The sequence below is a fragment of the Chiloscyllium plagiosum genome, unplaced genomic scaffold, assembly GCF_037043375.1.
Source record: "Chiloscyllium plagiosum isolate Xiang-an unplaced genomic scaffold, Cpla_swu_hap1 HiC_scaffold_3, whole genome shotgun sequence".
Lineage (NCBI taxonomy): Eukaryota > Metazoa > Chordata > Chondrichthyes > Orectolobiformes > Hemiscylliidae > Chiloscyllium > Chiloscyllium plagiosum.
The window spans coordinates 79,835,890-79,863,672 of record NW_028270141.1 but is presented as its reverse complement, the minus strand read 5'-3'; the positions used below and the strand labels follow the sequence as shown (position 1 = coordinate 79,863,672).

The following is a 27,783-nucleotide window of genomic DNA, read 5'->3' as shown; positions in this document are numbered from 1 at the left end:
CTTGCTTTCAACAATAAAAGATGACCTAGAGAATACAGTCAAACTCATACCACTAACAGAAACTGAATCTGTAAGGGTGGAAGCCAGCATAAAGTAGGTCCCCATTTTGATTAGCATCTTACCTTCCATTCATGACTGTGGACAGTACCTCTTTTCAAAAAAGAACTTCAAAGAATGTGCTAATAAAGGGCATTAACTTGCAAACAAAGCCAACACAAAAGAAAAATAGACTTCTACAATTTTGGGAATTAAAGGAGTTAAACCTCCAAATCATGACTACCATCAAAGCATTTATTTGAATAAATGTTAAGCTTAAGCCAAACTAGCACGCAAACACATCACAGAAACAAAACTGTGACAAGCACCACTGGTTGCCTGGCAGTACCAAGTCTATAAACCAAAACACTCAAGAGACTTTGTTACTAATTGCTGAAAGTTTTGTTTTACTGTTTCTGCAATGCATCAAAGTGAAGCTAGAATCTTCAGCAGCAATAACTACTTAAGGAATAGCTGAAAACAGCAATACAACACCGAGCTGAGGGATGAGTATAGAATCTGTATGCCTCTCCTGATTTCAAGCCAAGAAGCAGGGTTGCACTATTATGTCACTAATACGTGCACTGCACTGTGAAGATGGAAACTGAAGGACCAACCATAACATTGCCTTACTTTGCGTCTGCCTTGGTTCATCTGTTCATGAAGCCCTCATCCATATCATTGTCACATCTAAGTTAAAAATCACACAGCACCAGGTTATAGTCCACCAGGTTTAATTGGAAGCACTAGCTTTCGGAGTGCCGCTCCTTCATCAGGTGGTTGTGGAGGCCACAATTGTAAGGCACAGAATTTATAGCAAAAATTTACAGTGTGATGGAACTGAAATTATACATTGAAAAATACCTTGATTGTCTGTTGAGTCTTTCATCTGTTCGAATACCACAACAGTTTCACTTCTTTCATGTGTAAATCACAAAACTTTTTTTTTAAAAGTTGCATTCTCAGGTTAGCTGTAAGAATTGGTGTTAGCTAGACAATACCAACTTTGTCACATCTAGACTCTGTTAAACCTGATGCTCTATCTACCATCCTCAGATGTTCTACCTCTGTAAAATGCTCTATCCTCCAAAATTCTGCTGGCCACATCCTAACTCATACCAAGTCCTATTCACCTATCCTCTGTTCTTGATGCCTGTGTAAATTACTCCTTGATGATAAAATATCCATCCTTAATTTTAAAATCCTTCTCTGGCATCATCCATCCCTATCAATGAATTGTCTCCAACACTACAAATCTCTGAGATTTCTGTATTCCCTCAATTACTGCCTCTTAGAACATGCACAAATTTTATTGTGCTACCAGTTGTTGTGATTGTAGTGAAGTCATAGGTGGAACACATAGCTATGAATCTGGTCCAATCAGGGAGTTCTGGCTGACAGATAAGAACAGAACTGTCAGACATCCTGTTCACTCTTAGAGCTGGCTCTGAGGGAGCCGCACCACTGTCAAGTACTATTCACATGTAAATAAAAGGTGACTTGGTGGCATGATACTGGCTTCTGGGAGTTATTTCAATTAATAGTTGGTTGCTTCAGCTGCCAAGGTTCTTTGTTCTGGAACTTGCTCAAAAACATATCCGCATTTTCACTTATCTTTCCTCCTTCAAGACACTCCTTAAAGCTTTGGCCATCCGTCTAAAAAGTCCCTTATATTACACGTTAAATGTTGTTCGATAAAGCTCCTGCGGAGTGCCTTGGGTCATGTTACTATGCTGGCTAAATCAAACATTGTTTTGGTTGTAGTTGACATATAAACTATTCAGTTTATACGTCCTGAAGATGGTTTGGTTTAGCTATTCATAAATCTTGAAGGGAGGTCTTCTCACTCAACATGCACATCTTAATGGATTGAAATAGCACAGAGTGAGGTTATTGTTATATTCAGAAAATGATGCCAAGGTCAGTTTGGAACCTTTATCTGAGTGCTGTATACTGGAACTAATATTCAAGGAAACCGTATTCTCCTGATTTCTGCCACCACCACCCCCCACCCCCACACACCCACACCACCACACTCCCCTAGATGAAAGCTGGATTTCATGTCACAGTTGATTGGAGGTTTTGCTCCAACTTTATCACTCTCATTCTCCATCTTGTATGTTCCTCCTGTTGGGAGTGGCAAATCACTTGGTTTTGCATTAATATTGCAATTTTTCACCACAACATAACATTTATTTCTTTACTTTTGGCTCAGGGGAACAGCATTGACAGGAATTTAAGTCTTGGAAAGCCTTATCCCCACATGCCTAAAGACATGATTCCAGTGAAGTAAATTGCATCAAAATTTCCATGTGACATATGAATCGTAAATTGATGATGTGACTCTGACATCAGTAATAGTGATTAAGAGAAGACATTAGAGAAGCAGCATGTAAAGAGAGGGATGTCTTACTCTGGAGGGCTGTATTTTAGTTACATCTATACAGGTAACTAAAGAGTGTTACAGTACATCAGAAATGGAAAAGCCTTAATCAAAAATAAAGAGGGAAAAAAAATGTTTCTTCAGACACTCACAGCCCAGCAATACAAAGAACTATTTAATTATGCTGGTAGCAGTATTAGCCCTAAATATAGAATAAAGCATTGAGCCAGTTAGGGAAACAGAGAAGACAGGAACAGGAGTAGATCATCCTGCCTATTGAGGCTGCTCTACCACTCAGCAAGTGCCCAGGAAAAAGAGCTAAGTGCTATCAATAGAAAAATACTGAAAAATAGTAGCACTTTAATCATTTAATCACTTTAAGCAGCACAACCACCTGATGAAGGAGCAGTGCTCCAAAAGCTAGTGCTTCCAAATAAACCTGTTGGACTGTAATCTGGTATTGTGTAAGCTTTCACTTTAATCATGACAGATTATAGGTACGGAATAGAAGGATAAGGACTGTGTAGATAAAGGATAAATATAGTCATCATGTATTGACGTAATCTTGGTGGGCCGATGGGCCTGTTCCTGTGCTGTACTATTCTTTGTTCTTAATGGTGTTTATTGTTAGCAACTGTTCCTAAAATAAATGAAGATTATGTCTGAATCTCACTCAGAGAAACAAAAGCTTAGAAGAGAAATCCATCCTATTTTGTCAGTCAATAACATGGAGAATTGGAAAGAAGCAAACTTTCCACAAAATTGGATGAAAACAGTGGGTTCTGGCAGATACCTCCAGACTATAAGTCAAGATTGCTGACAACCTTCAGTACACCATTGAGTGGTATTAACTTCAACCATCTACCATTTGAAATCTCCATGCACTAGCCATTTTCCAAAGAGCAATGTTAAGAGGTCTGGAGAAAAACAGCGAGTCATTTGCCACTGGACAACCTTACGTTAAGTGTGGACACTTGAAAATAAAATTAGCTTGATTTTTCAATTTCTTGATTAGATATTAGATATTTTTATTGTTCTGCATATATCGCCTCATTTTTGATGAAGGGCTCTTGCCCGAAACATCGATTCTCCTGCTCCTCAGATGCTGCCTGATCTGTTGTGCTCTTAACTCTCATCTCCAGCACTTGCAGTCCTCACTTTCTCCCTGTTCTGCAATATATGCTCAGTAAGATCAATTATTCTACTAGATAATTATACAGATTAGTCTCATACTTTACCAGCATAGGTATTTTTCCTTGACATATTTTATTTTTGCCTCACATTCATTATTCCAGACAGAGCTCATAAAATCCAGGAGTCATCATATTAAGTAACATGATATCCTGGATAAAACAAACAACTGGAACAGTGATGAACTGTACTCTCATTGAGGTAACTGGGTTGACATTTTTGTCAAGTTGTACTTTGATAACAGAAGCACATTGTTTTAGTCTTTCTTGTATTATTGTTGAAGGATATAGGAAATATGCAAATTTAGTGAGAAAAATGGAAACCAAGCAGACTAAACACTGGTAAACATATTTATTGATCATTTGGTGAGTTAATATTCATGCCTAGATATTCGTCTAAGAACTCATGAGGAGGATGTATTGCATTCTTAAGTGGAACCACTATAACTCTTTCCCCTTGTGGTGTTTAACTAGTTTAATTAGCTGAATTCAGACATTTTGTTTTAAATGCAAATTGCATCCTTTTTAAGAAAAAAGGTCAGTATATGGACATAAACATTATACTCATTACAGTCTTTATACTCACTGGAGCCAAAATAGCATTGAATTCTATATTTTAAAAATTGGCAAACCAATAACATGTGATTCCTCCACTGCAATCATTGTACTTCTGGCTTCAGAGATATGAAACATGATTTATTTTTAAAAGTTACAGATACGGCCATTGAGAATAATTAGGCAGTGAGTCAGTGGTTCCATTATTCTATCTCCTGTCTGACCAAATTCCCTAAGCCTCAGAGGTAGACAAAAAGCAAGTCATGGAAGCATCAGTTCTAACTATGTCCTGTGGGATACCCCATGTTACTTGGCAGTCCATTTTACTTTTCCATGGAGTCCAGTGGTGAGTGAATAATGGATTCCAGTTGTACAGTGATAACTACTTGTTTGCTTTCTGACAGCAGATTAGGAGATACGCTTTCTTTGATCCCTGGTGATACACAGAGGATGCATTACTTTCATTTTCATACTTTAAATTGGTCAATTTTCTATTGTTTTTGAAATGAATTGCATATTTTTCTCAACTGACCTGTGAGAAAAACAAGGCGAAATTGAGGACTGCAGATGCTGGAGATTAGAGTCGAGAGTTAGGTGCCGGAAAAGCACAGCAGGTCAGGCAGCATCCAGGGAGGAGGACTTTTGATGAACCTGATGAAGGATTTTTGCCCGAAACATGAATCTCCGGCTCCTCAGATGCTGCCTGACCAGCTGTACATTTCCGACACTTGACTGTGATAAGAACAAGACAATTCTTAATTCAATGCTTCATTATTAGAGTTCCTTATTTAATAAATTGAAAAAGAAGGCAGTTTTTTTAAAACAAGTTCTTCCCTGTCTTTGTTTTTAACAAGACTACAAAATGAATACATTGACTGCAAAGCAACAGCAGACTCAGGGAGATGTTGTATTTCTAGCATCATACATATGCTCTAAGGAGCCGTGGGATAACACCCACTGGTGTTGTTTCACAACATTCTTCACACAAATTCTGTTCGTGGGCGCAGTGTACTTGAATTGGTAAAAGCAACACAGTGAGCATACACAAGCCCATTACAGACCTCCCTCCATTTACATCCGCAGCATTTCTTTACAACTAAGAGGGGAAATATGCTGATACAAGAAGAGAGTATCAGCGACTTCCTCTTAGAGAGTTTAAAATTAAGACAATTTTTGCTTTGAGGTTATCTGATGTCACACAATATGTTTGTCTCAACTACGTGATGTAGCTACAACGTTAATAATGCAGCTATCTGAAAGAATTTTATAGGGTCAAGGCAGTCTTAAAATATATAAAAAAGGGTGATTTTGATCAACTTGCTTTGTTATATTTGTGGGAGGCAAAGGTGTAGTGGTGACGCCACTGAATTAGTGATCCAGATGTCAAGGTTAATAATCTGGGGCAGATGGTGGAATTCAAGCTCAATGAAATCTGGAGTGTAAAGTTAGTGTCAGTAATGCTGATCAGGATAATTATCATCAATTGTTTTAAAAATCCATGTAGTTCAATTTAGGAAAGGAAATCTGCCCCCCTCACACCATCTGGCCACCATGTGACTCCATATCCATAGCAATGTGGGAGACTCCTAAATGCGCTCTGAAATAGCCTAGGAAGTCATTCAGTTCGAGGGCAATTAGGGATGCAAGTGCTGCCCTCTTCCCATGAATAAAAATTACATCAAGGTACTTTAATTATACAGAATAAATTACTGCTGGGCTGACCTGTGCATTCTTATTATTATGACTTTGAGTGCAAAACAGATTATTAACTGCATACATCATTTACTGAGTCACACCTGTAATTAATAGGAATTAATATCAGTTACTACTATAGACAATATGTGAGCAATATAATCAACTAACTATTAACTGCAAATAGTTAAAAAAACTATAATTTACTAACAACTACAATTAGAAAATGAAGACCATAACCAGGATAACTAATAATTGCAATTAGTAAAAGAGGATAATTAGGTTTTCTGTGTGAGCAATGATGTCCCAGCTACTATATCAGACATTGCTGAATACTGTTATGTTTACCTGAACTAAGTGATGTAGATACAACATTACTAAGGATTTGAAATGCAGCTCTAATCTTATCTTCCAACACTGGCCCACAGCCTTGTATGCCTTGGCATCGTAAGTGCATATCTAAATACTTCTTAAATGCTATCAGGATTTCTGCCTCTACCACCCTCACAAACAATGAGTTTTAGATCTCTGTCATCGTCTGGATGAAAAAATGTTTCCTCACATCCCTTCTAAACTATTTTCCCCTCCTCTTAAATCTAGCCCACTGCCATTGATCCCTCCACCCAAGGGGAAAGTTTCTTACTGTTTCCCCTTAAATTTTACATTTCTTAATCATAACCGTTTCCGTGTCCTCTGCTCCAGGGAAAACGTTAGGCTATCCAACTTTTCTTCATAACTGAAACTGTCTGGCCCAGGCAACATCCTGGAAAGGTTCCTCTGTACCCTCTCCAGTGCAATCACATCCACGTTATAATGTGCATTCCAGAACTGTGCTCTAACTGTGGCTTAACTAATGTTTTATACAGTTCTGTTATAACATCCCTGCTCTTGAACTCTCTGTCTTAGCTAATAATAGCAAGTATCCCATATGCCTTCATAACCACAATTCACAAATATGCTCACTGGTGAATGCTAACTAGTTGTCATTGATGACTACAGCGGATTCCCAATTCTGTAGAAACAGTTTTGTCCACTTCACCAAAAGCAGTCATTCCAAAGCTTGCCCAGCTTTGTTCGGAATGGGAAATGACAGTGGAACCCTGTTCAACAGCATGAGTTGAGTACATTTGTTAGCTACCTAGTTTTTCCATTCATTGAAAAATCAAACTTGGCTAAGAGTTAATGGAGAAGACAAACAATTTATAGCTACCTTGAGAAAAGTACCTTCAGATGCTGTTGAGGAGACCTTGTGGAAGCAAGAATTGTTTTGCTTTCTTCACAATTGCAGAAGTATCCTCACTTTACTACAGGAAAGCCTCAAGTAAAGTCATCCTATACAAACACATCTTCCTAAGCTCCCTCTTGAAGCTAGTGATCAACATGTATGAAAAACAGATCAAAAACCTAAGGATTGAATGAAAGCAAATGCAGAGCAAAACATTAAATTTACAGTTACACTCGTAAAGCCAGAAGGTAAAGTCATAGTCATAGAGACGTACAGCATGGAAACAGACCCTTCGGTCCAACTCGTCCATGCCGACCAGATATCTCAACCCAATCTAGTCCCACCTGCCAGCATCCGGCCCATATCCCTCCAAACCCTTCCTATTCATAACACCCATCCAAATGCCTCTTAAATGTTGCAATTGTACCAGTGTTTGTGAAACATCATACTCAAGGTAGAAAGCAAACAACCTCGATGACATCTAGACATTTTCACAACCAACACAAATTGATCAAAGATCAGTGCTAAGTGCACTTCATAAATTGTTAAACAAACTCTTTACTCTTTAAAGCATTGGATACTCCATTCCTCCTTTCTACTAAAACTTCTGTAGTGCTCTGCCAACTCCTGTTTTCTTCATTAAGACATCCACTCCCCTCTCTCCTCGTTTGCCCAGTCCTCGTCTCCCATCCAGCTATGGGACCAGCTGCATTTATTTGCTCGTGCATTTTGAGGCTTTGAATGGGGGCCTGCTTGTAGTCCCAGTCCTGGACACTCCTACCACTGGTTTCAATGGGACTGCAGGTCTGTTGGGCAGCAAATAGCTATCTGGTATCCACTGCATTCCCAGTGTCCCAAATGAAAAATGCAAAGTGTGGTGCTGAAGGGTCATCACTATCTCCAGAATGCAAGCTTCAAAAAAGTAACAGGCCTCAGCTGAAAAGGGCAAGAGGGATCATTGGTTTGAAGTGCTGAAAAGAATCTGGTTTGGATTACTGACAGAAACAGGCTGAGAGAGAACTAAATCAACTTTGCGGTATCACAAGTCTACAAAAGTCTAATCCCGTGACAGAACAAATCAAGATGTACCACATATTAGAAGCCTTAGTCAGGGGTAAATGTAGGGGAATGGGTGCTTTTTGGAGGGTCGGTGTGGACTTGTTGGGCCGAAGGGCCTGTTTCCACACTGTAGGGAATCTAATCTAATCTAATCTAAACATATTAGAAGCAGATTTGCTAACCATCGTTAATCCCAAAACATGGAAGCTGCTCTAATTGCTATTGATAAGAGATGATTCCTGCTGTAATTAAAGAAAAATAAAATAAGCAACTGAGCCTACAGGAAAGATAAAGTTGATGATAATGTGCACACAGTCCTGCAATGGAGTAAAGTATCTCATTTCAAATCTACATAAAATTGATGAGAGAATAAGGGAGACAAAGTTAGCATAAGCCCCCAATTTCTTTCCAGCATCGCAATGGGTGTAAATTCCCACATGTCCCCCTGGTTTCTGCACTCAGATTGTACAGGACATTCTGATGAAGGGCGTTTGCCCGAAACGTCAATTGTCCTGCTTCCCGGATGCTGCCTGACCTGCTGTGCTTTTCCAGCACCACACTCTTGACTCTTGTAGACTTTGCCTACGAAGAACACTCAGATTGAAGTTCTGAACAGAGAAATGGTTTAAGAGTGACCTCCTTGTAATAATTTTTGACCGTATCTTCCCATTTTGGCACTAAGTTCAAAAGAGGGAGAGTCTGGAGCAGGGAAATCCTTTGCCTGACAAGATGTGAAAGACCATTGAATTAATCAGAGGCCTGTCTGAGGAGGAACCATGGAACAGGTAAGAGTTCTTTCTGGGGGAAGGGGCTTGTTGAAGTGGAAGCTGCAGGCAGACATAGACTAGGGGGAACAGAATAAAGGACAGTCACCTCCCCACCTCTTATGTCCAATCTCTCGACCATGCAGATTGAGGGACCTTCCTCAGTTCCATGACTGGCCATAAAAAAACGACCAGGGAAGTCAACTTTTTCTTATTCCACCTGGGCTGACAGTATTAAAGCCCAGGTCAAATACGGCCCAAAACTGACCACTCATGGGCCTGAATTGGCAGTGGGTGGGAAGGTGGAGCTTGGGCATTCTTGTTAAGCCCTTAATTCAGGTAGTAGCATCAAGGTGATGGAGTTCTGCACCAACATAATCCCTCCTAATTCAGTTCCCTTCTCAACGTTGGGCCCTGAAGATTTCATTGTAACACATTGTAATATCTGTGTTACATCAGCAACAATATGCGCAAAATTGGTGAGCAGTTTTGTGCTGCTCTTTGGGTCTCTACCACATCATAGACTATGGGCTTAGCTCATTGATCTGTGTTAAATTGATTGTTTCATAATAAAAAGTGGGACAACTGCACACAAGTTCAGCAACATTGTAGCAGTTGGTTTGGAGCAGTTCCCAGTTTTATTAGGAACTGAACCCGAAAACACCTGCTGAGGTGATAATGTAGAAAATTTAGCAATTGACTGTCTTTCAAGCTTATTAAGTACTGCACATAAAGCAAGGTTGATTCTGTTCTTTTTGTAATTAAAGGCAAACACTGCAGCACAAACAGAAGCTGGTTCTGCAATTGAACTGCCCACTTCCCAAGAAAATTGGCTATTACACATAAAGCAATTACTAATTTTTTTTAATATTGCTTCTGAAACAGGCTCAAAAGTATTGTTGCAGTGTGAGTACTGTGTTAGATAGATTGTTTTACTGCCTCCTGATGGTCAGGATTTCAACGGTTTTGCTTTTGGTTTGCATCCGCTTGATACAGATTTTTCAGATAAATTAATATGCGGGCAATAAGTAAGGCAAATGGATTTGTGGCACTTACTCATAAAGGAACAGAGTATAAAAGTATGGAGTGTTCCTGCAACTGTACAAGGCACTAGTGAGAATGCACCTGGAAAACTGCGTACAACTTTGATCCCCACACTTGAGGAGGGATATAGTTGGATTGGAGGTAGTTTAGAGAAGATTCACTTGATTGATTCCAGAGATGAGGTTTTGTTTTATGATGAGAGATTAAGCAATTTGGCCCTATACTCTCTGGAGTTTAGAAGAATGAGAGGAGATAGAGTTGAGGTATATAAGATGCCAATGGGGACTGACAAAATAGGCATAGAATGTTTTGCGTCCTGCGGCAATCTAGAACGAGAGATCATGTTTTAGGTTAAAGGTTAGCAGTTTTAAGAGAGATGAGGAGAAATCACTTCTGTCAAAGGATTGTGATAAATAAATTTTTAATTAGTAAGGGGTTAAAGTATTCAGGGAAGCGGGCAGACAAATGGAAGTGAGACTGAGATGAGATCAGCCATGATCATATTAAATGGCGGAGCAGGCTCAAGGGACTGAGTTTCCTCCTCCAGTTCCAGGTTCTTAAGCTTTCATAAAGAACCAGGATCATGTTACTCCATTTCAGATCACCTCTGAGACTTTATACTCTCAACTATAAACTAAAACATACCAGAATGTGGAAACAGGAAGATTTACAAATGATTAAGTAACTATGTGCTTTGAATGTACAATGTTTACCAACAGATCTTTGACCAGTGGAGAATTTGCCAGTTTTCTGCAAGCTTTGAATTTATGTTATTCGACACATTGTAATTATGGAATCAGCGCCTTCTAGTGTGTTCTGTCCAAATAATTCTAACACAGATCCTATTTAGGCGAACAAGAACAAGCTGTCTTAGTAAGCCTTTGATACTAACAGTTTGGTTTTTCTTATTTAATTTCACTTCATTTTACACCATAAACTGATGCTATATTAAATATCCAAATTCTATCTTAGCAGCCAAATGGATTATTTCTTTCATAAGTAATTCAACAAGCAGCTTAGATACTTTTGTATGCTTTCCAAATCTAAACACTTAAATTTTGACAATGTCATGTCTTAAATTCTCTTATCTCTCCTTCAATTAGCCCTACCACTCAACTCATCCATTACTCTTTGCATGTCAGACTGCAATGTAATCTCTTTTCCATGAATCTTATCTCTCTAAGGATTTTAAGTCACCTTTATGGTGATCACAAACTTTCAGCACATCTTTTAGATGTTGAAATTTGGCCTTGCGCAGTAGAACTCGAGAAAGGGTGCAGGGAAAACACTACAAATAACAATAGGGTCACCAAATACACAACAGGAGTATGAACATTCCAAAGTTTAGCATCTGATCTAAAAGAAAACCAACAAACTGACTCTGTAAATGCAGAATAGTTTCTTAAAGATGTAATTAATTAAGAGATTGTTTCATGTGCCTTAAGCAGACTATTCTTTACACATACACAATGTACCTTATCATGCCCTGTTTTAGCAAAGACATCAAAACAATTTACACCATTGAACAGATGTTAAAATTCTTACAATAAGTTCTTGAGTGATTTTGGCATTCTCCATTTCAAAAAGATGATTAAAAGAATTTGTGAATCATATTTTAACATTTTTGCACTTTCATTTTTAGAACTTTCTTATTTAAGGAGTGATTGCTGATGTCATCCTCAGCCAATCTAGTTTGAAGGAGGTACTGAACAAATTACAATATTAAAAGGCCACAATCATTACAAACCAATCAAATTCTATATTTGTGCTTCCCTACAGAAAACACCCCCTCAGGCAAGCTATGTTAGCACGTAACACTATATCACTTAGCACATGGCATCATCGTAATGGAAATGGTGCACAAACTCTTCTGTCCTTTCCTTGTTCCCACCACAGAAACATCTCTTCGATACTTTACCATGATGACAGATCCCCTTTGATACTAGTACTTGATATACTTGATATCAAAGGAGCAAGCAGCGGCAACTTAGTGTTATGGATCCAAGTATCTTACTGATGGTAATCCTGTTGGGAATGAATTGTTTCTGTGCAATTTAAATACTATGCCTCTGAACGACGGATGAAGTAGAATTCAAAAAGCAAAGAAGGTATGAAACTAAACACTATATCATGTTTATTGCAATAGATCAAACTGCTTATTTTAGATTATGGTCCCCTTCCCCCAATAGATTTACAAGGCATTTTCGAGGTCATTTGCATATGGTCTAATTCGAAAGCACTACTACACTCTTAACAATTTTATTACAATTTCTGATTTTAAATGAACTTAAAATTATATGGCAGTTTATCAAATATCCTTTTCCCAGAATTTTAAAGACTGACCCAGACATACTGAACTTTCAAGTTGAATGCAGATCACAAATTTCAAAAATCAGAATGTGGCATTCACGGCACAATTATTACAAGGACTCCACCTTCCCACACGTTATGGTATGAAAGCCAAATCAGGTAAGAGATGATCATTTGCTACGTTTCATGAGTTTAACTAAAAACTCTGCATTGTGTAAGGTGGAGATATTCAGTTTTTTTACCAATATTCATGATGGTTCAGTTTTCTGAAACAACAACAGCAGAATCCCTTGAGAATTCCTTTCTGGCTGACCTGTTACAGCACATAATCTGATTCCTGCTCCTTAATTCTGTTCCCTTTAACAGCACAAATGTTAGTTCCACAAATCAAAAGCATGTCTCCACATTTCTGTTAAATGCTAACATGTTTTCCAATTATTAACTGGTGAGTTGGGTTTACAGGAGGGACATTAGGAACGTTAAAATGAAAGCACAATGGTAGCAACTGGTATAACGATAACCAGAGTGGCACAGGAGGCAACCGAGCTTACCAAGATAAGACAGTACCAGTAAATACAGCATTCTGAAATGGCATGCAAGTCATTCAATGCAAGTGAAATTAGGGATAGCCAAAAAATACAGGTCTTATATCTCATTAATGCATTAAAAAATTAACACAGTTGGAAATTGCTACATGAATGCCATTCGAAACTGCGCTGATCGGAAAAGAGGAGAGGGGCTTTATGAAAGGATTGGTAGTTGAATAGGGAACGCTGTGTGGCATGAGGGGGACACTTATATTTGCTCATTGGAATCATATTGAATTGGATGTGCATGTACAAGTTGTAATTTGCTTTTCATTTGCTATGAATTGGGGAAATACTTAAAGTAATCCAGAATGGACAATTTTTAATAAGGAAATTAATGTATTTCCAACAAGCATGCCTCTGAATATCTTTGAAATGCCACTTTTATGTCTTTAACATCTAGATTTCCTCTGTACCTTTCCATGTTGTCTCATTTCCAATTGAAATGTCATGAAAAGATATTTATTACTTAACCACTATAAACTATGAATTAAACATTCTTAACCTATGATGTGGAGGTGTCAGTGTTGGACTGGGGTGGATGAGGTTTAAAATCACACAACACCAGGTTATAGTCCAACAGGTTTATTTGGAAGTATAGGCTTTTGGAGCTCTGCTCCTTTGTCAGCACTCTGAAAGCTTGTACTACCAAATAAACTTGTTCGACTATACTCATTCCTGATGAAGGGCTTATGCCCGAAACATCGATTCTCCTGCTCCTCGGATGCTGCCTGAGCTGCTGTATCTTTCTAGTGCCTCGACTATAACCTGGTGTTGTGTGATTTTTAATCTTAACCTAGCCTCTGCATAGAAATTTTGCAATTGGATGGAACATTGATAATATCTATTGATTTGATCGGAAAGTAAAACATGTTAGGTGCAAAAACAGCTTTGGCTTTAGTTAAAATAACACTGTATTCTGAAGTTGGCAGTTCTTTGAGAGTCACTTACGGTATTTTTCACTTGGTGTGCATATATTAAACAAGTATCAACTTTACTTTTGCAAACTGTAGATATTTTTCTCTTTCTAAAAGAGTCTGCTTTTTAATTAATTCTGTGAATTCAATTTATGAACATGAGACACTCATATGAAACACCTTCTGTCATATCATAGCAGAAACACTGACCCAGATTTTAGAGTGAGCAGTGAAGCAACAGCCTTCATGACTGACCTCAACAGAAACTGACCACAAGAACTTATGATAATACTGTGCATGGATTCCCTGTTTCTTGGTGTCAATATAAAGTCAGCATCAAGTCAAGTGAATCTCTAAGCATCCTGCAATTTGGATGTCATCAAGTAATGTAAATGAAATAACTCCACAGATCGTGTTACACTGTCACCGAGTCTCCCTTTATTTACACATGAGCAGTCCTTGAGCAGTACTGCCTTATTCAGAGTCAAGTGCCAGAGTGTCAGTATCTCTGACATTCACCCTTTTTATCTGTCAGCCAGGGCTTCCTGATTGGATCAGATTAACAGACCAATTGGGGAACACATAATCTGTGATGCCCAGCTGGCTGACCTCATTCCAATCACTACAATAAGCAGCAGGTAATATGGCAGTTTTCTCTCAGACAGCAAGACTGGAAATTAAGGTGTACTGAGCCTTGCACTTTGAATAACGCTGCACAGACAGGAAAATAACTAAATGATTGAGTTTAAATAATGAGATGAAGCGGAGGCTAAAATATCACAAACAAACTCTATTTCAAATGAAATGCATTTTTTTTTAGTTTTTAAAAGTTAATGGGATTGTTCAGTAGGCTGTTAGGCTTTAGTGGACTACTAAAACTCCAGTTGCAACTCATTCTACAGATTGTTCAACAGACTTTAAATTTGATTCAATAGTATCATAGTATTGTAGCTCAGTGACTTTGAATTGATTACATTGTCAGAGGTCTTCAACAATATGAATTATGAGGCAGTGTAGACATGCTGACAGCAAACTCTGGATTTCCCTGTTTACTGCTGTGTGTGTGGGCTCCAGACATTGCTGTCAGTTTGAGAGGAGTAATGATGCAGGATACTCCAGTTTTGCTGTCCTACTACTTCATAAGTCAGGCCACAATTTTCAGGCCTATCTATTTTTCATGCTAAATAAAGTAAGTGCTTCCTTTTTAAATGATCTGCCATGACATTTATAATGATGTGGAGGTACCGGTGTTGGACTGGGGTGGACAAAGTTAAAAATCACACAAAACCAGGTTATAGTCCAACAACACTATAACCTGATGTTGTTTGATTTTTAAAATGACTTTTTTAGCAGCATCACGTTATGACATCACATTATGATTGCCAAAATGGACCACATTACAACAGGTCAACTTATTGCAATGGCGGAACTGTGATGCAAAGTTCACTGAACTTAAATATACAGAACTAATATAGGAACTTGGATGAGGAACACTCATGACAGGCTTCAAACTACACAATGCAAGTCAGTATTTCATACTGATCATCTTAAAGTTCATTTCATTCAGCCATATGAACATCTTCCTTAAATTGGAATATCCCTGTTAATTCACAGGCTACCTGCACTGCTCTGATTTTGAAATGGGATACATTTCTAAATTCAAGTTTATCTAACTTCTATTCTGCCAAAGTACCAGATGACTCCATTACTTTTGAGTTCTTCTGCAAACTATCAGTGCAATTTTCCCATTTTAGTCAGTTTAGAGGTGGATTAAATGTGTTATGTGGCAACTAAAATACCATCCCCACCATTGAGATAACTCAACTAATTTCATGCCAATTAGCTCAGTAACAGCTGACAAGCAGAGCATAAGTAAGTTTCTTGGCCTATCACAGGCCTCAATAGTGGTGTCCCAGGTTGGCAGAAGTTGCTGGCCAATCAGAGGCTGGCAATTTCTGGGGCCTAAAAATCATTGGTTGAGGTCACTATCTCAAAGACTTTGGAGGCAAGGGCAAGGGATGGCTTTCAGAAGCCATCCCTTTGCTCTGTATCCCTGCTTCCAGCTGTCCCCAAATACTGGGCAAATATAAGTAACTCCCAACTCTGTATGAAGTCTGCCCAGAAAACCAATTGCCGTTCCTAATGACTGGGTAGGCCGATAATTGGTGAAGAGGCAAGTTGGGGCTCTTAAGTGGCCATTAATTAAGGGCTTTGAGCAGTGACGAACTGAGAAATTCCCAAGAGGATCACCTTGTTCATATAACTGGTGAGATGGCATGAAGGGATTGGGGACGGTGCAGGGGGTGATGGGGCAGTAACTCTCCAATTTACAGTTTGCTTCCTTCTTGCCACCTCTTTTACTAATCCAGGTAGAGGAAAAATTCTGCTTCATGTGATTGTTAGGAAAATACAAAAGCTGTAATGGATGACACAACATGTCAACATTGCAAAGACTGCCAAATATCTGCAATTCGCTAGCAATTGTTAGCACTGATATTTTTATAGATTATGCTATTATAGCTGACAATTTGACATTTTACTGGCTTTGGTTATAGCTGCTGGTGCTGCAATGTTTATCAATGACAACTTTTCAGTGACATCTAAATGAAATGGTGAATAACATTTATGACACAGTCTGTGCAAATGAAGAAGCTTAGAGCTTGTCAAATGACAGTGTCATATATTAAACACCATTACAGTATTAAAGCCTCATGTCAAAGGCTTATTTGTAAGCAAAGGCAAAAACCATTTAATCTGTCTCTCGAAACCAATTTAATTATTCCCTCATGTTAACTCATACAAAATCTTATTTATATGCATTTTATCAGATATTGAATTGTCTCTTGGTTTATTAAATCAAATTAATTAGATGCTAATTCTGAAGATTTGACAATGACCATGAGATTTTGCAGAGTTATTCTAGTCTCGATATTTAATGTGTGGAATTATTAATCAACTGCTTAGAGACAGCCAAATTACTTGTATGCACCTCATTTCTCGTTCAAATATATTTGCCTCAATTTGAAGTGAGGCTATATTTGCCATGCTATGCAGAATTAGGGCACTTTTCACAGATTTGGGACATATGGAGTTCATATCAGATGAACTAAGCAAAAGACCAAGTTTAGAATATCAGCCCTCAAATGATGCGTTGTAAAAAGACACATTATATGTGTTGCAGATTGGAGAATACCCACTGACAATGTAGAGTTGAAGCTGAGATGAGACCAACCACAACTATATTGAATGATGGAGCAGATCCAAGAGCCTGAATTGCCAACTCCTGCTCTTATTTTTATAATCAATACTGCTGGAGAAATAGTTAATATACAAATATGACTTTCTAACATTATGTTTCAGAGACAGTAATCTTCTTACTCTAATGTTGTCAATAACATCTTGCTTTCTTTTCCTTATAAACAAGATACTGTGAATATTTTCTTGGTCTTCCTCCAGCCTCCACTGTAAACAAATTTCTTCTCTTCCTGAGATCTTTTCTCTTCTTCTTGTCTGAAGGTAATGATTTTCTTTGGAGCCAGTGAATTACATATCCAGGTTCAAGGAGGATCTTAGGAACTGGAAGTAGGATCATCACTTTCTGCACATTTTAAGTGATTTGTGTACAATAATTAGCAAAACAAGTCAAAAATAAGGCATCAATGATGCTTGTGGACAAAACTCATACACATGTACTTTTGTAGACAGCCAATTGGAGGTGATCATGAATATTGAAGCAGAAACAACCACCAATGTTTTTTGTTTTGTTTGCTGTCTGCAGGCAGATGTTAGTACAAAATTTAATTCTGTGGCATCCTATCATAGCTTCTTCTTTGATCATTCGTATAAATGTGATGGGTATTGAGCACTATAGAAAGTTTCCACCAGAGAATAAGCTGCTGAAGTCCAGTAGTTGACACATATTGATTTGTAAGTTTGAAAGCCACACCATTTCCCAGCAATTACTGGCAAATAAAACAAACTGGCATGAGGCAAAATATTGAAAACAATACATCATGTCTCCTCTGACATATTTTGGATTATGACAAACAATGAAGAGGGAAAAAACATAAATAAAACTTATAAGTAGTAACTAGACTGGCAATCTATTAGTGAACAACATTTAGCAAGCTCTGGGTAGTAACTGAAGATACGATCTCGAGCATAAATAATCCAAACTATTGTCAGTGACTAAGTCAGAGGCACCAAACAGGGGAGTTGGTGCAGTAGTTGTAGTGTCACTGTAATCTAAGTACCTGGTCTAATGTTCTGAGGAAATGAGTTCAAACCTCACAACAGCCTGTGGTGAATTTAAATTCAGTTAATACATACAGAATATAAAGTAAGCCTCAGTAAAGTGACTGAAGCTAATGTCAATTGTTGTAAAAGTCTGGTTAAATTATGTCTCAGAGAAGAAAATCTGCCATCCTTATTCTTTACTAGCCTTGTCTAATGTGACTCCAGACCTACATTAACAGGATTGACTCTTAACTGCTCTCTGCATGGGTACAAAGCAAGCCAATTAGATAATGGACAATAAGTGCTGATTTTGTCATATCCCTTGAAAAAACAAAGGCAAATATTTCTGCCTTCAAATATAGCTTGCTGCCATCATTTCAGAAAAACCTAATTTGGGATTAGGGATATTAAATCAAGTACAATATCAATGTCAACTAGTCAGACACTTCATCTAGTTTCCTCGCACATGATAGTCAGGATGTGTAGTTATTTTTACATATACCTGATACTTTAGTTTCCAATCAGTGACTTGTCAACCACTTCCATTGCAACTCACTACCATCATTAATTTTATGGTCTGTCATAACCACCAATTCCATTATCAAATATAAATGATTGAAAGTTCAGGATGTTTAGTTAAACTCATCTCCAAATGTAGAACTTAATGGATTGTAAATAATCTCGTCATTAATTCATGTAAACTTGTGATACAGTTGCTGGGCAATCACTTTGTTAATCTAATTAAACTTGAAGATTTTAAAATTTATAAGTGTATGAGTGCTGCTTTAATTCATTTGTGGGATAATAGCATTGTTGGCAAGGCTAGAATTTATTGCCTGGTCTCAACTACCCCCTCAGAAGATAGCAGTCAGTTGGCACCTAGAATGCTGCAAATCATCTTGTGCAGGTACACCCACAGTGCAGTTCAGATGGGAGTATCAGATTTTGATCCAGTGATAGTGAAGGTATAGTAATGTCAGGATGGTGTTACTTGGAGGAGAACCTGCAGCCAATGGTGTTACCATCTGAAACCTTGTTCTACAAGAAGAGATCACAGATTCGGAGGATGCAGTCAAACAGCCTTGCCAAGTTGCTGCAGCACACCTTGTGTATGTTCTTACATATACAATGTCGCTATGGAGGGATCAAATTATAATGTGGTGAATGGGCTGCCAAAGAAGCGGTTGTATTGTCCTGAATTATTTTGAGTTTCTTGAGTATCACTGGAGCTGAAATCAGCAGATGGAGAATATTCCTGACTTGTGCCAGCTAGATCCTGTATGGACTTGGAAAATTAGAAGGTGAGTCACTCATTACAACATTTCTAGTTTCTGACATGCTTTTGTGGTTACAATTTTTAAATAGCTGGTCCAGTTAAGGTTCTAGTCAATGGTGATTTTGGAAGATTCAGCAACAGTAAAATGGTTGATAATTAAGGGGAGATACTTAGATTCACTCTTGTTGGAAATGGTCATTGCCTCGCACTTGAGAGGCACAAATGTTATTTGTCACTTATAGATCTAAGCTTGAACATTATCTTGCTGTTGCTGCACCCAACATAATATCTAAACTTCAGCATCAATGAAATGTGAATGGTAAAGAACACTGTTCAATTATCAACAATCATCCTCACTTCTAGCCTCACATTAGAGGGATGGTCATGGATGAAGATGATTATACCTAGGACTAAGGAACTGTGAATGTTCTTGGTACTAGAAGGCTTAGGCTCATGTTCCACCTGCTCCAGAGGCATGTCATAATAAGCCCGAACACAAAAGAAGTTTCCCCAGTGATATTCTGAACCGTAAATAATTGGCTTCCAACAACCTCAACCATCTCCCTTTGTTAACTATAGATATAGCTTCATATGGAGGGGAGTTTTCCTCTTGATTCCCACTGACTGGTTTTGCTCGAGCTTCTTTAATACAATACTTGGTGAAAATTCTGCCTTGATGTCAAGGGTATTTTCTCTCATCAATCAATGCATAACAAGACTGAAAGGACACCGGCAATTTAATGTTTGAAGCAAAGTCAAAATTTACCAATCCTGCACTTGCACTCTAGGACAGGATATGTTGTAGACAGAGTTGCATTATTATACTGTCAGTTCCTGCTCGCCCTTTGAGATTGGCCCTCACCAGAGGAATTGGATTTATTTCTAATCAATATTTTATAAATCAAATTCCATGAATTAATCCATTGTTTCATGGATAATGAGTACCTGCAATCTGAAGGGCTTGAAAGCCAAGAAAAGAAAGAATCCTAAAAAGCCCTGGGGTCCAGTTGAATTGGTAGAGGCAAGATGTCCTTGGATGTGTCTTTACAAGGCTAATTTACACTAGAATAAAGGGTAGGGGAAGTGTGGGTGTTGACTGTCCTAAAATGGTCAAGATGTCTGGTTTCAATGGGTGAGGAGATGGTCCTGCAGCAGTTAAGAAGAATCAGGCCAAAGACATTTGTTCTGACTCATCCCTTTCATAAAATATCCATTATGCTCTTGATCTTTTCCCAGCTCCAAACCACATCAAAGCACAATATACGCACTCTAGTAGTGTATTTTCTGACTGGATATTGTAGAATTATAGCCTGCATGGCACTGTATTCAATCAAGTAGAGATGGCTTTAATTTTAAGAAAATGGACCTTGCATCAAATTGTTTACACATGCAGCAAAAAACAACTACATTGGACCATTTAACAGCCTCGAACAAAATTTCAGTCTATGGTCCTTAACTAAAGAAAAATCCTGCAAGAACTAAACAGACGCTTTGGTAACCAGTAAATAACATTTTACAGTCAGTTCTGCGAGAACACAATAGTTCCGTTCTTGCGCAATCCCAGTTATAAGAAAATCATGAAATAGCAGCACCATTTAAACTGATTGGGCCGGAATCCTATTATAACCAATGCATGCTTTAAAACTCCATGCTTTACAAACCATGTCCCCAATTCGTCAGTCGTCATCTCCTTTCTCCATTGGTCTCCCTTTTCTTTTACAAAAGCTTAATTTACTGGATTAACTTAATTGATGTTAATCACCATGCATGCCCCTGATCTTCTCAGCATCCCACCAATCCAAGCCCTGGATTAGGCAAACAATCTCTTTGCTAAACAAAATTCTGTTTTCAGGAGTCCATGCCATTGATGTGGCCTCAATATATTCCCAAATTCCCTAACTTCTGCCCAACTGAAGACGAAGATCCCATATCGGATTTACAGTCTGAGACTACAATTCTCTACTAGGTTCAAGTTGACATGGAGCATCCCCAAATTCAATGGAAAACCTTGATGCCATTTACCTTGTTAAGGATTGGGTGGAGGCTCTGATTCTAAGGTTGTTTGACACTTTCACTATTCACTCTCTCCTCCTCCCAGACTTGATCTGCCAATCAGCTCAGCTGAAGACACTGTCACTTTCCTACCTCCTGCAACCGTAGCTGCAGCAAGATTCCCCCTTGCTTTCGAAACCTTGCCATTGGAAGGCAAACTAAAAACAGCTCAAACCTTCCAACAATAGTAACTAAAGGCAGCAAGGTTGCTCCAGCAAAGGCACACTAATTTTTGCCAAAAAAGGGAACCCCAGCTCTAGGTTTACTCGCGAACTTCATGGGTTTCTTGTTTAAAGACATGCTGTTTGTTTGGAACTCAGAATGAGCAAGAGGCGTGCTTGCTGAGAGATAAAAACCCGCTTCGCCCTTGATGTCAACTCCTGTGACCATGTCCAGTGACTCTCACAACCTTTGGCTTGGGACCACTCATTGAAGAAAGTCTCATCAGCCATCGCTTTTGCAGTCACTGATGGGCGATAGCTGTAGCAGTGGTTGGCAGCTTCAGGGGTGGGGAGGGGAGGAAAGGATTCCCAATCCGGGAGCCTTTAATCTTGACAAACTCCAAAGGCGGCCAGTTAAGTTTCTGATGGGCACTCAATACGAGCCAGCTTTCACCATATAAAGTGAGAGAGGACTCACACAAAATTTCCTACCAGCATGTGAATCCCTTATTACAGATATTAAATTCCACCCATACACATTTTTCTAATTATAGACATATATAGATAGATGAAGTTGCACCACTAAATCACAAGTAGCTCAACACCGCTCAACAACTAATTGTCCAGATTGTGTTGTGTGTCTGCTACCTGACCACTTGATACACTTTCAAAATTCTTTTCAATATACACTGTCCATCTGAACAGCTATATATTTTAAGTTGTAAAACCTTAAATGCATTCTGATTCTCCAAATAATGATGCCCGGGTTTTACCTTGAAAATATGTTCATTCTCGCCTTAATTTCAAGGTACCATCTCGTGGGATGATAAATGAGTCCCATGCATGTTTTATGAGCTGGAATAACTTTATAAATCATAAATGAAGAAATCACAATTGAATAATAACTGCTCTCAAGTAGAAAAAAAGTGCTACTTGATTATTATTTACCGAGACTTATTTGTTTGATATTATTTTTCTTGTTCATTATATTGCTAGTGCATTGAACGAATGGCACCCTTATGACAAACAAAGTTAGAAGTCACACAAGACCAGGTTATAGTCCAACAGGTTTATTTGCAATCACAAGCTTTTGGAGTGCTGCTCCTTCATCAGATCAAGCGAAAAGAAGCATGCAGGCGCAGAATTTATAGGCAGAGAGATCAAAAGATCATACAAATCATGTGGATGGAGTCTCGATAGGCTGAATATTAAGTCTCTGCAGGTGATCAAAAGTGTCAGACAGTGGGAGGTAAGTGTCAACAGCTGAATAGCAAGTGAAGTGATGACCTATAATCTGATTAATTGAGGCAGAGAGATAATTACAACAAATTAAAAATAGGGTGATGCTGGAGACAAACCAAACAGTTGGAGGAACATGATGGGTATGAGAGTTGCATGCTGATGGTTTAACCAAAATAACAAGTAATCCAAAACAGTACAAACTAATTAAGTAGAGAGAGATCATGACAAGTTATTAGGGTGATGGTGTCAAAACAGGTCAGTAATGCAGATTGTACAAACACAGAACAGTATGGTGAGGTTACATGTAGGATGACATGAACCCAAGATCACGGTTGACGCCATCTTCATGGGTACGGAACTTGGCTGTCAGCTTCTGCTTGGTTATTCTTCATTGCTGTGTATCTCGAAGGTCTCCTTGGAAGATGCTTACCAAAAGATCATAGGCTGAATGTCCTTGATCACTGATGTGTTCCCCAACTGTGAGGGGACACCTCTGCCTGGTGATTGTTGCACCATGTCCATTCATCTACTGTCGCAGTGTCTGCAAGGTCTCGCCAATATATCATGCCTCAGGGCATCCTTTACATTTAATAACTTTATTCTATTTTTATAAAAAATGTTTCTTATTCATTTTCTTTCCTCATCTTCATTGGTGTTTCTGTATCCAATTTGATTTGAACTGCTTCTTTCTTTTCTTGATGTACTTTGCGATACCATTATTAATTCAATTTCTAGATATTAATGATGGAAAATAATGCTTTCTGGAATGAGGTAAAAACCTAATCTGCATTGTCCATTGGGAGTTGTTCAATTACATAATTATTTAGCCTATCATATGAATTCTTACTTGTTACATTAATAGGATTTTAATAATATGTAATTGATTTAATTTACCAACCATATTGCAAACTGAAGTTTCTGGGCTATCCAAATGCTTGTCTTATTAAGGAAATAAAACTATAGCTGCAGCTAACAGTCATTTGTATTGCAAACAATTCATCCTGAAAGCCTGCTGCGGCAACACTTTAAATTAAAATTTAAGGCTACTTTATTTTTGAGTTCTGTTGGTTTAATAGAACACGTGACTGCCCAGCTGTCCCACAATAACAGAATAAGCATTCAGTGAGCAGCCTGACCTCATATCCAACCAGCAAAGAAGTTTGAAAAGTTAATTGTGAAGGTCATGGAATTCACCAGATGGATGGAGAGTGGCTATTTTAGAAGTTTCTGTTATGCACTGGCTAACACGTAGGCTTCAAAATGTTATCAGTCAGTTTGTGCAGTTCAAATGCAAGACAAGTTTCTGTGCTTTAGAAACTTCATACAGTATGATTCTTTTGGCCCTCTATGCCAATTCTCTTTCAGGATTTGATATTTCTGGCAAAATCTGCATTTAATGCCAATCCTTGTTTGACCTGATAACAGGCTTACAAGGTCAATAGAGAGGGTAGTTAAAGTCAACTATGTTGGTTTCAGGTTGAACCATGCTGAGGTCAATCCATCCAAGTATGGTATTTCTCCTTCCCTCAATAACTATTGTTTCCTGTTTCCGTATGACAGTTCAACAGCTGCATTCAAATTCTCAAACCGCTGTGGTAAAATCTAAACTTATCTTCTGGATTATTGGTTCAAGCTACTAGTCCAGTAATATAACCTATAAGTATAATGTTCCCCATGAGGCCGATACTACCAGTGTCTGATTAAATAACAATGAGCTTTTATGAAAGAAATACCAACAATCAGTGTTTCATCCAGCGTATTGATTTATTTAAGCAATGTTTGAAGCTAACAAATGTAATCGCATTGTGTACTGGTCTAATAATTAAATCAAGCACTGTTTCGGTAGTTTAAGGCAGTGTAGAGGCAATATAATGGATCTGTATGAAGTAAGTATTCATCTACATAATTCAGTGCTGAAGATCCTAAACTATGAGGTAAACACAAGGGTAGAATTCATTCCATTCACACAGGCAGCATGATGAAAGATGTACAACATATTTTTGGATTTGGATATCAAAATAGAGGAAGATGGATGTGGGGCAGTTCTGTGGTTATTTTTTTAAAAAGTCAAAAAGTAATTTTGGAACAGTGACCTAAAGATCAGTTCCAAGAAAGCATGTAATTATATTAGACTGTCTGGGAAAACCTCAGTGGTCGGAATGGATAAAATGTTTATACTGTTGTGGTTATGATAGGCAGAATAAACACATGAAGGTAATTAATTTACTTTTGAATTCAGAACAGAAAGTTCAAAACTTTAGTTCAGAACCACCTGGTGAAGGAGCAGCACTCCGGAAGTTAGTGCTTCCAAATAAACCAGTTGGTTAATAACCAAATCTGTCAAATCAGTACCTCTGAATGCAGTATATAGCATAAACACCATCATCAAATTCTTTATAAACTATAACATTCTGAGGAAATGCTCTCGTAAAACAAATTTATCTTAGATTCCAGTGTGGAAAAACAAGTGGGTGAATGCAGTGTTGCCTGGTGCAGCCTGACCAGCCTTCAGTTAGTTGTACTCTTCTCCTAAAGCCACAATATGAAAGATTTCAGTGGGGGAACTCACACAAGGCATCACAGTATTTCTTTGAGACATGAAATTCATTATGGAATTTCTCACTTTTATTGGGCCATAAAATTCCTGAAGAAAAATCCTTCCAAACATCTGTTTCATTTCTATTGGCACAGAATTTCTGAAATACTCGAACAGACCAACAAATGCATGGTAATTACTCAGAAATATTCCTTTGAAGTGATATTTTGAAGTTAAAATTGAAATAGAATTGAAAGATTCTGTGGTTGGGGTCAGATCATTTGGCTCTATTGCTTTAATGGCCAAATAATATTATGCATCTGAGATTTTTGAACTTGCTCCACTATTCAGTGAGAACACGGTTGACTTTTACTTTTAATAGCATTTTCATGCACTATCATCACAGCCCTTAACGTTTTTAATGTGTAGAAAGAAATCTATTGATCTGTGTTTTGAATATACTCAATGACTGCACCAGCACAGCCCTCTTGAAAGGAGAATTGAAAAGACTCAACATACTTTCAATGAAGAAATTCCTCTTCATCTTAATCCTAAATGACCTACCCTTATTCTAAAACCTTGCTTTTCATTCCAGGATTTGGTGTAAAACCAACATGACCTTAGGCAAAAACAAATGCCCGAACTCTCGATTTTCAGCAAGGTGGGTGCCCCAGGAAGACCTGAAGAGGGTGCCAATTCGATATGTGGGGTGGGCAGAAAACTTGTCAGGGTTCCAATGCTAGAGTAAAGTTTAAAAATAAAGATGAACACAAATGGCTGTAAATAGTAGAGAGAAGACCCCATTCCATCAGCAGGGGGGAACTGAAGGACAAATAGTATAGCTACCAAGGTCCAAATGACGTATAATGAAATGTGTAAACAAATTACTTCATGAAAGAATACTGGAAACCAGTGAGTGTTGTAAGGGGGCATTTGTAAAACATTATTTAGTCGTTATGACTTCAGGAAAATAAACAATTGCAGCTTCAACAGATAACAAACATCACCCAATCAATATGTTGCAGCTGGCAATTGTCTGGGGAGGAAAGCAACGGTCAGAAGGGTGGTGGAAGTGCTGAAGTTGCATGACATCGTTGTAACATGGAATGTATAAATGTACTGTACAGAGCAGGAGAAGGGGAATGTCTTGGAGTCTACTTCCAGTGACCTCTCCCAGGTTGATTTAGTAATGAGCTCCAAATAAAGGTTAATCCTGTGTTTAGCAGCATAAATTAAGACTCATCTTTAAATTTCCTCTCCAATACACACTGCCATGCATTCCACATCTAAACTATGCCAACTGTGCAAAATTATGCCATCATATGCACACCCAATACTTAATAGCCCCAATGCCAACACAGTGTCAACTCATGTCGAGCAATGACCTCACCCACCAGTATTTACCTTTTCACGCACTTTGACAAGTAAGTGCAAGCAGACCTCAGGAGCCATTCTCAGATAGGAAGACATTAAGTTCTACTAAATAAAGACATTCTACTGCAGGCCACTAAACTGAAAAAAAAAACACTCATTCACAAAAAAACACTAGATTTCCTACATGTAAATTCCTTCACTTCAATAAAGTTTTATAAAGCAAATACTAATTCAAGTGTAATGAACATTGGAATTCATAGTCCCACATTAAAAAGTCCAAACCACTCGAGGCTGTTAACAAAAATGTGAAATAGAAGGAACCCTTCTGTAATGATAGATCCTTGTGAAATCTGACAAGCAGCACCAAACCAGCTATGGAACTCCTCAAGCTTGTATCAACAGACAGATTGAAATGGAAAGTAATCTTTTACTTAAACCTCCACATCTTTTATTAAGGATTAAAAGGGCTTATGTTTTAAAAGCCTCGATAGTCCTGACAGATCCCTGTGTCAGCTTTAACAGTCTCAATGTTTGGCTGCACTCCTTACACATAAACATTTCCACCTTTCACAAATTCTAAAGGGCATATGACCTCGCCCAAAGAGTAACTTTCCTCCCTCAAATATTTATGACACCAGACTTAAATCTGTACCTTGCATCTCCAACATGCTATTCAGATCAATCAATAAGGTTCAGAACTGCTCTTACCTGGTTTAATCCGCACACTTCAGGCTTCAGACCCCTACATCACCAAATTCACATGAGAACAGCAGCCAATGATTTAAATAGTCCACAGCTCTGTCAATCACACGTGGGAATAAAAAAAAACTCCATTCTTATCCCCATTACAATTAGAAGTACCATATTCAGGGGTGAGACTTGCGAATTGTGACTTTTTGTCAAATTGGAAACTAAGTAAAAGTTTGGGACAAAGATAGTGTTACCTGCTTCTCAATCTCTCTCACCCCCACCCCCCACCATCCCCCTAACCCGCCCCATATGGAGCCCTGTAAGAATTTGATACATTTCAACGAATTGAAATTCACTCCCTTTAACTAACCCTGCTTAGGATGGGATAGAATGTAAACATTAGCTTTCAGAAATTCAGTTATTTCCCAACATAGGATAGACAGGTTAGGCAGCA

The 27,783-nt window shown here is 38.3% G+C and overlaps 1 protein-coding gene across 3 annotated transcripts in view; it reads right to left on the bottom strand.

The window, feature by feature from the left end:
• cep85l (centrosomal protein 85L) overlaps window positions 1-27,783 on the bottom strand; it is a 303,075-nt gene that overhangs the window by 63,908 nt on the left and 211,384 nt on the right. The gene's annotated exons all lie outside the window — the stretch shown is intronic.